The 9192-nt window shown below is 40.3% G+C and overlaps 1 protein-coding gene across 1 annotated transcript in view; it reads left to right on the top strand.

Moving 5' to 3' along the window:
- Nucleotides 1-1196: 1196 nt before the first annotated feature.
- fbxo38 (F-box protein 38) overlaps nt 1197-9192 on the top strand; it is a 52921-nt gene continuing 44925 nt past the window's right edge. The window contains exon 1 of the mRNA XM_049586256.1: nt 1197-1314. The gene's annotated coding sequence lies outside the window, so the exon portion shown is untranslated. The remainder of the gene's footprint in view (nt 1315-9192) is intronic.

The raw sequence follows: 9192 nt of genomic DNA, 5'->3' as shown, positions 1-9192 counted from the left end.
AGAAATGTATTGCCATATATCCTACATGTCCTGAATTCAACAGTAGTATTTCCTTTAGTTCCAGTTTGATGGGTTCTTTCTCCAGTCTGCTTTTGAGAATCTTCCTTTCCTGCTGGTTTTGTGGACAATAAATGTTTACATGCTGGACTGTTTCCTGGATGTTACAATATTCACACGTCAATATGTATCTCTCCCAATAACCAACTTGGGACAACAGAGAATGGTAGAGTGTCGCTGCGCATTATATCCCCTATCTCAGTTCCACTAACTGTGTTCCCTATTGTCCAACTGAAGCTTTTAATATGTCTCTTCTTTCTCTTTAAAAGGCTACAATGCCATCTGAGTGGGTGACTCTCCTTATGGCCCTTTAAGTTTGCAAACTATGTCAGTGCTAATTGAGTTCATCAGATTTCCAATGGTATTTTGTTCATTTTTACTTGTAAGGCTGATACTGGAACGTTTTTTATGGCACAACAACAAAGTCTGAGAGCCTGATACTGAACCGTATCCAACTTTTTCAATAATGTTATTGACGCAGACTGATAAATTATATAGCCTTTATCATGAACAGCCCTAATCAACCCAACAGTTTTCAAGGACTGCCTGCTTGCTCCCCAGTCTAGGCCCCTCAAACATCTCACAATATTCAGTGGGCCTACTTATTTTTTTTACACTAATTTACACACTAATTTTCCCTATTTGGATTGGTAAGGTTCTTGTCAAACCACATCCCAAATTATTTGAAACATTCTACTCTTTCTATGTTTTCACCATAAAGTTTAATTTCAATCTGCTCCTGAATTTACCTTCTTGTGAAAAAAAAATGCTTTTGTCTTTCCCACTGAAAATCTAAAACCCCACTCCTGTGCCCATGTCTCTACTTTTCTTATTGCCTCTTGTATTTTTTGACTATAAAATCTTTGTTCTTCCCTCTTTCCATAATCCCACCATCTGCAAATAATGCAACATCTATAAACCTGCCAATGCTACTAAATACTTAATTTATCATCACTGAAAACAGAATGGGACTAACTATACTCCCTGAGTATTAGAGTGGGCGGATACAATTTCAGAGTTTAAAAAAACTCCCTACGTTGCAGAACCAATAGTAAATCCGCAGGGCGGTCCTTCGGTGGCTCGCTCAACTCTTGTGCTTGTAAACATAGTCCGACTGCGTTAAAAGTTTTAAACAAAGTAGCTGTAAGTCCTTCATTTCCACAATCTTGTGGACTGAGCATGTTTGATAAAACGGAGTTAAATCTCTCAGCATCCATTTTCAAGCTCGGACAAGAAAAGGAGGAGCGCACATTTCCGGTATGGGGTGCCGTTTGTAAAGTGTCTCACACTGAAAATAACATCAACATTTTGCCACATTTAGCTTCAAACAATGTTTAAAAAAGTGTTGTGAATTTTTTAACGTCACCTTTTACCACATTTACAGCAATATTTGTTAACTTAGAAATATATTAAATAATTAAATCTAAATATTAAATGTGACACCTAAATATTAAATCTAAATCTAAATGTTAAATCTAAATCTAAATGTTAAATCTAAATGCTAAATCTAAATGTTAAATCTAAATATTAAATCTAAATCTAAATATTAAATCTAAATCTAAATGCTAAATCTAAATATTAAATCTAAATCTAAATGTGAAATGTAAATATTAAATCTAAATCTAAATGCTAAATATAAATCTAAATGTTAAATGTTAAATCTAAATGTTCTGGGTGAAACTAATTATTTAGCTAATATGCAAATTCACACTGCCGGTCACCGGAAGTACCAAAATAAAAGCTCGAAATGGTCAGACTGTGTTTATAGAATCAAATAACGAATTAAAACCAACTTATCGGGGGAAATGAACACATACATTAGCGTGATAATAACTACCTAAAATAACAAAAACATGTTTGGAAAAATTTTATTTGAAGTGTACTTTGAGTTGTTAGTGTCCCTTCGGAGGGAATCACCTTGTTGTTAACAAATACTTCCGGGTAGAAAACCAGCAGACTTTAGCTACATATAAGCCCAATTCCAATCCAGCCCCTAAAGACTCAAACCCTGAACCCTCACTGACTTAACTGACGTCAGCTGTAAGTGATTGAGTGTGAGAGTCTGAAAGGGCTCCGGATGCTACAAATAGGAATGGGACAGCACTTATCCCCCTCTCTACAAAATGTTGTTGACACTGGCGGCTCTGGGCGTGATCATTTATCAGTTATTGTCAGCATATATTCCACACACAAAGAATATATATCTATATATATATATATAGATATAGATAGATAGGCTATTCTTTGTGTGTGGAATATAACCACTGGTATTCCTCTGACTTCATGTACCATCTTAAATCCTTGTTAATGTAATGTTTCATTGTTTATCTATCTGTTTTTCTCGCTCTCCTTCCATAACGTTACCATTTGCATATCTGCCGACCGTGTTTTGTTTTGGGTTTTTTTTTATAACACTTCCGGTGTTCCGAGGGCAACCCCTGTATTTGACGTCACAACGCTATGAACTGTGGGTAATTTCCTTACCGTAATTCCGTATCGATGCTGACCTACGGTAAGGGGGCATAAAGGGCTCACTCACTGGCTCACTGACTTGACGATTTGACATGGGACAGCCCTCACACACTCACGCACTTCACATGAACACGCCTCTAAGTCAGTGAGTCTGTAAGGGATCGGATTGGAATTGGGCCATAGATATGAATATCTCACATTTTTCACGTCATCTATAAATATGAATACAAATTACATCTGACATTTACCTGATCTGCAGGTAATTGTTGATTGAACACAGCTGATCTGCAGACTCACCTGATCTGCCGGTAATTATTGGGGAAGGTAGAAGAGAGGAGGAGAACAAAGGGGGAAGAAGAAAAAGAGAGGGAAAAGAGGAGCAGACAGTCAGAGGAGTAGAATAGTTTAAGTGATGACCTCCAGAGGTCACAGTAACTACACCACCTCCAGCTGATACCTGCAGCTTATCTGGTTTCACACAAAGGGCCTTTCTCAAGGCGAATCCTCCCCACTCCCACTGTGTGGCAGTGTGTAACTGTGTTTGTAATCACCCTCACAGCTGAATGAAGCAGCCTTCATTATGGTGTAGGCTATAGATACAGCAGCAAGCTTGTCATAACCATGGAGAAAAATGAACCCCCCCTTTTATGTTCTCCTATGTAGGCTAAATGTGTCACTTATATTTTAACTGCATGTGCTGCAAAGTGGCATACAGTTTTGCATACCGGAGAAATTTCCCTAGTTGGCCCTCTCAGGGGAAGCCCTTTCTGACAGAAATCTATTCATTTTAACCCAAACCACAACTTTTTCCCCTAACCTTAATTAAGACATCCTTTTCTGGTAGAAAGGCTCCAAGGAAAATTTCTCCCAGCTGCCATTCAGTTTTGAGTGCCAGGAAGCAATTAAGTCTTGCATATAGCAGGCAAGTACCCACTATTTGGTTCAGTAATACAGACCCAGACATTATTGTAATTTCAGAGTCCTGGTTAAATAGCAATATTTCTGACTCTGATGTTGAGCTTCTTGGTTACAGTGTTTTTAGGGCAGACAGAGTTAGACAAGGTGGTGGGGTGGCTATTTATGTGACAAACAACTTAAACATAACTACTTTATAAGCTGATAATATCTCAAATGTTGTGTTTGCAGCTTGTTTTCACTGAAACACAAGTGGACGAAGAAATCAGTTCATCTAAGTTTCAATATTTGATTTACTGACTGACTGGTAGGAGAAGCTGAGTCTGAAATTTCTGATAATTGTCCATATAATACTGATAATAATATAAATGGCTGTAGTCATCGGCCAATAAGAAGAAGCTCCACTGAACTAAAAGAATATCCATTTGTCAAGAATAACAAAGCTGTGTGTATTGGAGTGATGTAATGTCTATGTTTCCATGGTGAAAGAGAATGTGTTGCTCTGACCCCTCCCTCCTCCTTTCAGGGTGGCGCCAGCTGGAGTCCGATGTTTGGGACCAGGGGCCGTATTTATCAAGCGTCTTAGAGTGCCGTTTTAGTCTTAAGTGCTGAGAATTTGTGAAATTTAGTCCTACTCTCAAACTTAAGAATAAAAGCTATTTATCAACCTTCTCAAGTCTAAGAATCACTCCTACTCCCCCAGATATTTAAGAGACCTCCAGAGCTGTCCTAAGTGGTTAGGAGTTGCCAGTAAAGGATGGCACTGAGGCGAGAGAGATGTGCACGAACCTTCCAGGAGCGGAAGGATGTCTTGGCTTTGTTTGATGACGAGCAGCTGATCAAACGGTATCGTTTGGACAAAGCGGGTATTATTATTGTCACAGATTTAATAAGGGACGTCATCTCATCAGTAACATCACGCAGCATAGCTTTCACGGCAGAATTAAAGGTCATCACAATGCTTCGACATCTTGCCACTGGAAAAAAGCAACAGTGTAACGCTGATTATTTGGGGCCATCACAACCGTCAATTCGCAGAATTGTTATGGAAACAATAATGGCCCTTACTGCTCCTCACCTCGTCATGCATTTCATTGACTTCCCAACTACACCGATGAGGGAGGAGATGGAGATATGAGCGTCCCTAGCAACATCCATCCATCTGATAGTATCTCTTCTTCTCTCCGGTTTGGTTTTCTTTTTGATTCCATGTTGGTTTCAGCTTGGTGAACTGTGGCTGCAGTATATAGAGCCATACTGCACACAAGTTAGTTGCCTAATTAATGAATTGGAAAGATAAGGAAACATTTATTTTTGATTCATTGCCAATGCATATTGTATGTTTTGTATTATTTGTAGATTACTGTCAAAATATACTACTCCCATTGTCCATTTAACTATTCACTGAGATATTTCTAAGATATTTATATATTCTTAGATAAGGGATTTCCTTCAGTGATTGGTCATTTCTATGGACTTGGAAGTGACGTCACCTAAAATTCTGTTTATGGCACATAGTACTGTCGTGATTCAGCTCTGAGACCGACACTTAAGATTCAGTCCTACACTTGACTAAAAGTATGAGTAGGACGCTTGATAACTAACTTTTAAGTGCAGCTTTCAGCGAAGAATTTTTTTAGTCATAAGTCGACTCTTAGCAGTGCTCTTAGGAGTAATTCTAAGAAGCTTGATAAATACGGGCCCAGGTCTGAGGAAGTGTAAGTGTGTTTTTAACTTGATTCATGAAAATCAACCATCTTCAGGCTGTGACAACACTCTTTCCAATCTCTGATGTCATCATTAAAGTGATGATACATTAAAGATAGTTCAGGGTTTTTTTAAGTGGGGTTGTAGGGGGTACCTATCCATAGACCAGGTCAGTCAGCACGCCCCCAGTTTGGAGAAGCAGTCCGACATAGAAGCTAAGCAATGTACTGCTGTGGGTGGGGGTCATTGACAAAACATTTTTAGCCACCTAAAAAAAGTCCCACCTAAAAAAAAACAAAACATCAATTTGAGTGTACGCAATATTGAGAGTATTTTCACTGGTTTACCTTAATGTCAGACAGTCTGTTTCAACGGGAACGTGGTTAATGGCTTCTGTTCCCCATTGTCAAAGTCACCAGACTTCATTGACAAAAACATTTCATTCAACAACATTCGTTCATATCATTTTATTTTGCTGAAAACAGCTGCTGGTCTTCTGCTGCTTCGATCAGTTAGTTTGTTTGTAACTTTGGTGAATCTGAACTAACCCTTTTAAATGCTAATGTCACACAATAACACAACTAACTAACTGTTTGAAGCAGCGGTGGACCAGCAGCTCCTGTGTTCAGCAATGTTAAATTGGTGTTTTTCTCAGTGGAGTCTGGCTTAGAAGAAAATAATATATTTTTTTGTCATTTACAGCATACAATACTCATTGTATACTCACACCCACTGCATAACATACATTTATTGCTTTCTATAAATAAATCTTAGGAATCTCAGGAATCTTCCAGTGAACCTCGACTCTGAATCTTTCAGTTTAGCCAGTATCAACTCTTATGAGGCTGTAACAGTCATGAGATTAATCCAGTCCTCATAACAAGGTGTGCTTGTTTTTTTCCCAGGTCCATAGTATTATCTTAGTAGCATCAAGATCATAGATAGATAGATAGATAGATAGATAGATAGATACTTTATTGATCCCGAAGGAAATGCCTTTGTAAGTCCCACTGGTAGAAGAGATTTGTCTTCAAGAAAGCAAAAATATGGCGTACATTGCTTAATTGCCCCAACCACTCAGGTCCAACATGGGGAAAGGCCACTTTTCCACTGTCACTTTTGGCTCCACCGAGTCAGGCCATGCTGCATCGTCCTTAAGCGGGTAGCAGTGACGCCTCGCAGACTGTAGCCAACGAATGGCAACTTCCCTTCTCCCCCTCAAAGAAGCCGTGCATGTTGCTAGACCTTACTCACCTCTTTCTGCAGGCGATCAAAGAGAAAGGCCTTTTTTAAGGTTCTTTATGTCTGTGGATATGTACCTTATACAACCCCACTATCCCTTTTATAACTGCAGCTGCATTGTGTCTTCTTATCTCCATCAGATTCCTGCAAACTCACATTTGACACAAACACAGTGAACACAAACCTCAAACTGTCTGACAACAACAGGAAGGTGACTCGTGTAGAGGAGGATCAGTCATATCCTGATCATCCAGACAGATTTGACTTCTGGCCTCAGCTGCTGTGTAGCACTGGTCTGACTGGTCACTGTTACTGGGAGGTTGAGTGGAGCGGACTGGTTTCTATATCAGTGAGTTGCAGAGGAGTCAGCAGGAGAAGAAAGTGTGAAGACTGTGTGTTTGGAAGGAATCGTTGGTCCTGGAGTCTAAACTGTTTTAATAGTGGCTACTATGTGTGGCACAATAACAGAAACACTCATCACCTCCTCCTCCAGCTCCCCAGTCTCAAACAGAGTTGCTGTGTATGTGGACTGTCCTGCTGGCACCCTGTCCTTCTACAGAGTCTCCTCTGACACACTGATCCACATTCACTGAACCTCTTAATCCTGGTTTTGGATTCTGGTCCAGGTCTTCAGGTTCCTCAGTGTCTCTGTGTTCTCTGTAGGATGGAGAGTCTTTGTCACGGCTGACCAGATAGTTGAGTCAGGAGGATGCGAATGATATGAGTTTGTCCTGAGGGTGGCACTGAAGAGAAGATTATAGACTCATTAACATCCTGGATTTTCTTCTATAACTGTATAGCTGCAGAAATCAAATGTGGCTGTTGTTTCCTTTTTTTTTTTTTTTTTTTTAAAAAACACAGTTAAAGGGAAAGGGTTTTTATGACTAAAATGAACTTCAAGTCTTAGACTGAATTTATCGAGATTATCTCACAACCCTATATTCCATATGTATTAACCAGGTAGTTCAGAGGTAGGCGGTTTGATTTTACACCAGACTAGCTTGCTAGCTGCTACTTAATATTGTGTTATTGCCTAAATTAGACTGGCTGTATTTAGATGTTTTAATGGTGGATTAATTTCACAACAGTGACAAACAATGCCACAGCTTGGGGGAAACAAGATGTGAAATGCTACTCTGCAGGTTGCTTGATTTGCATGCGTTAAGCATGCGGATTTATAGTTGTGCAGCAGGTCTTACAACGCTGGATACGCACATGGCCTACGCCATTGTGAGCATTTATACTTGTGCGGTGGCGTGTCTGTGTCACTCTGCAGTTAAGCCTGATGAAATGGATGAAATGGAGTGATGGAGAAGATCGAAGAGTTCACAACGGCGTCACGGCAACGACGTAGGTACGACATAGGTACGCCGCAGGCTTTACACCTCCAAAACACTAGTCAGTGGCGGGGTTTCTGTGAAGTGCTGTAGAGTTTAGTTGATTCAAAACACATATTAAACATAGCTGAATAGAGACAATTTCAAACACAAGTACACAAATCAGCTTCACTATCACTCACAGCATTCATAGACAAAGCGTTGCTTTTTTGCTGGACACATATTCCCCACAACTACAACATGCTAACATTATTAGCGTAAGTCTATGGCATTTTACATTGTATAAATTAGCCTAGCGTTCTCTGGATGGTGAGACGCCACCCCTGGTTATTCTAGTCATAGCTACAGGGGGAAGACCAGGCCTGTCTGCTTTGGCTGCCTGTGGTACCATCTTTCGTGCTCGGGCCAGATGCAGGTAAAATGATCCAGCAGAAGGCCCCAACAAGTGCTTCAGCTTTAGTGATGGGATTTCTTGTTCACTTGCGAGAGCTGATTCTTTGGCTCTCATTAACTTTGAAGAGCTGGTTCAAAGATGCGGTTCGTTCGTTCGTTTTTTTTTTTTGTTTGTTTTTTGCTGTGTGTGGTCGACGATGAATTGCGTTGCTGATTTATTTCATCACGTGATATTGTAATGTGGACCCAGAGTAGACTCCACAGATATAAAGTTTGGTGTAGCCATGGCAACGGCCCTTATAAACAACAAGCCTGTCAATACATGCAAGTGCTAGCGGATAGTGGGTTAGCTTTAGTGAACGAGCCGAGTCTTTGAACCGGCTATCTGAAGTGAACAAGTGAGCAGCTGCACTGTCTTTCTCCCTCACAAACTAGCCTCTCTCAACTTGTTACGGATCAAATAATCTGAAATGAATGGATACAGAGTAAATTAAAGCAAAAAACAAAGAAATTAGGAACTGGCTCGTTCACTCTAAAAAGCCGGTTCACTCGTTCACTTCAAAGAGCCGGTTCAAAGGCTCGGCTCGTTCGCGAACGTCACATCACTATTCAGCTTCACTCAGTCCTGACGGCTCTCGTAACCCAGCCCCTCCTTGCCACCTCTCAGAAAAGTACCTGTCTGGAGAGACCCTTGGGGTGGACCCCTGGGTTTTGTTCCATGTTTTGAAATTTAAACAGCTGCTGTAGTGCTACCATCAGGACTAGTGATGGGATTTCTCGTTCACTTGTGAGAACCGGTTCTTTGGCTCTCATTCACTTTGAAGAACCGGTTTAAAGATGCGGTTCGTTCGTTCGTTTTTGTTTTTTGTTTTTTTTTTTTTGCTGTGTGTGGTCGACAACAAATCGCATTGCTGATTTATCGCATCACGTGATATTGTAATGTGGACCCAGAATAGACTCCACAGATATAAAGTTTGGTGTAGCCATAGCAACGACCTTTATAATCAACAAGCCTGTCAATACATGCAAGTGCTAGTGGATAGAGGATTCATTCGCGAACGTCACATCA

Source organism: Epinephelus fuscoguttatus, linkage group LG9 (assembly GCF_011397635.1).
Source record: "Epinephelus fuscoguttatus linkage group LG9, E.fuscoguttatus.final_Chr_v1".
Classification (NCBI taxonomy): domain Eukaryota; kingdom Metazoa; phylum Chordata; class Actinopteri; order Perciformes; family Serranidae; genus Epinephelus; species Epinephelus fuscoguttatus.
This window is presented reverse-complemented; position numbering and strand designations above follow the sequence as displayed.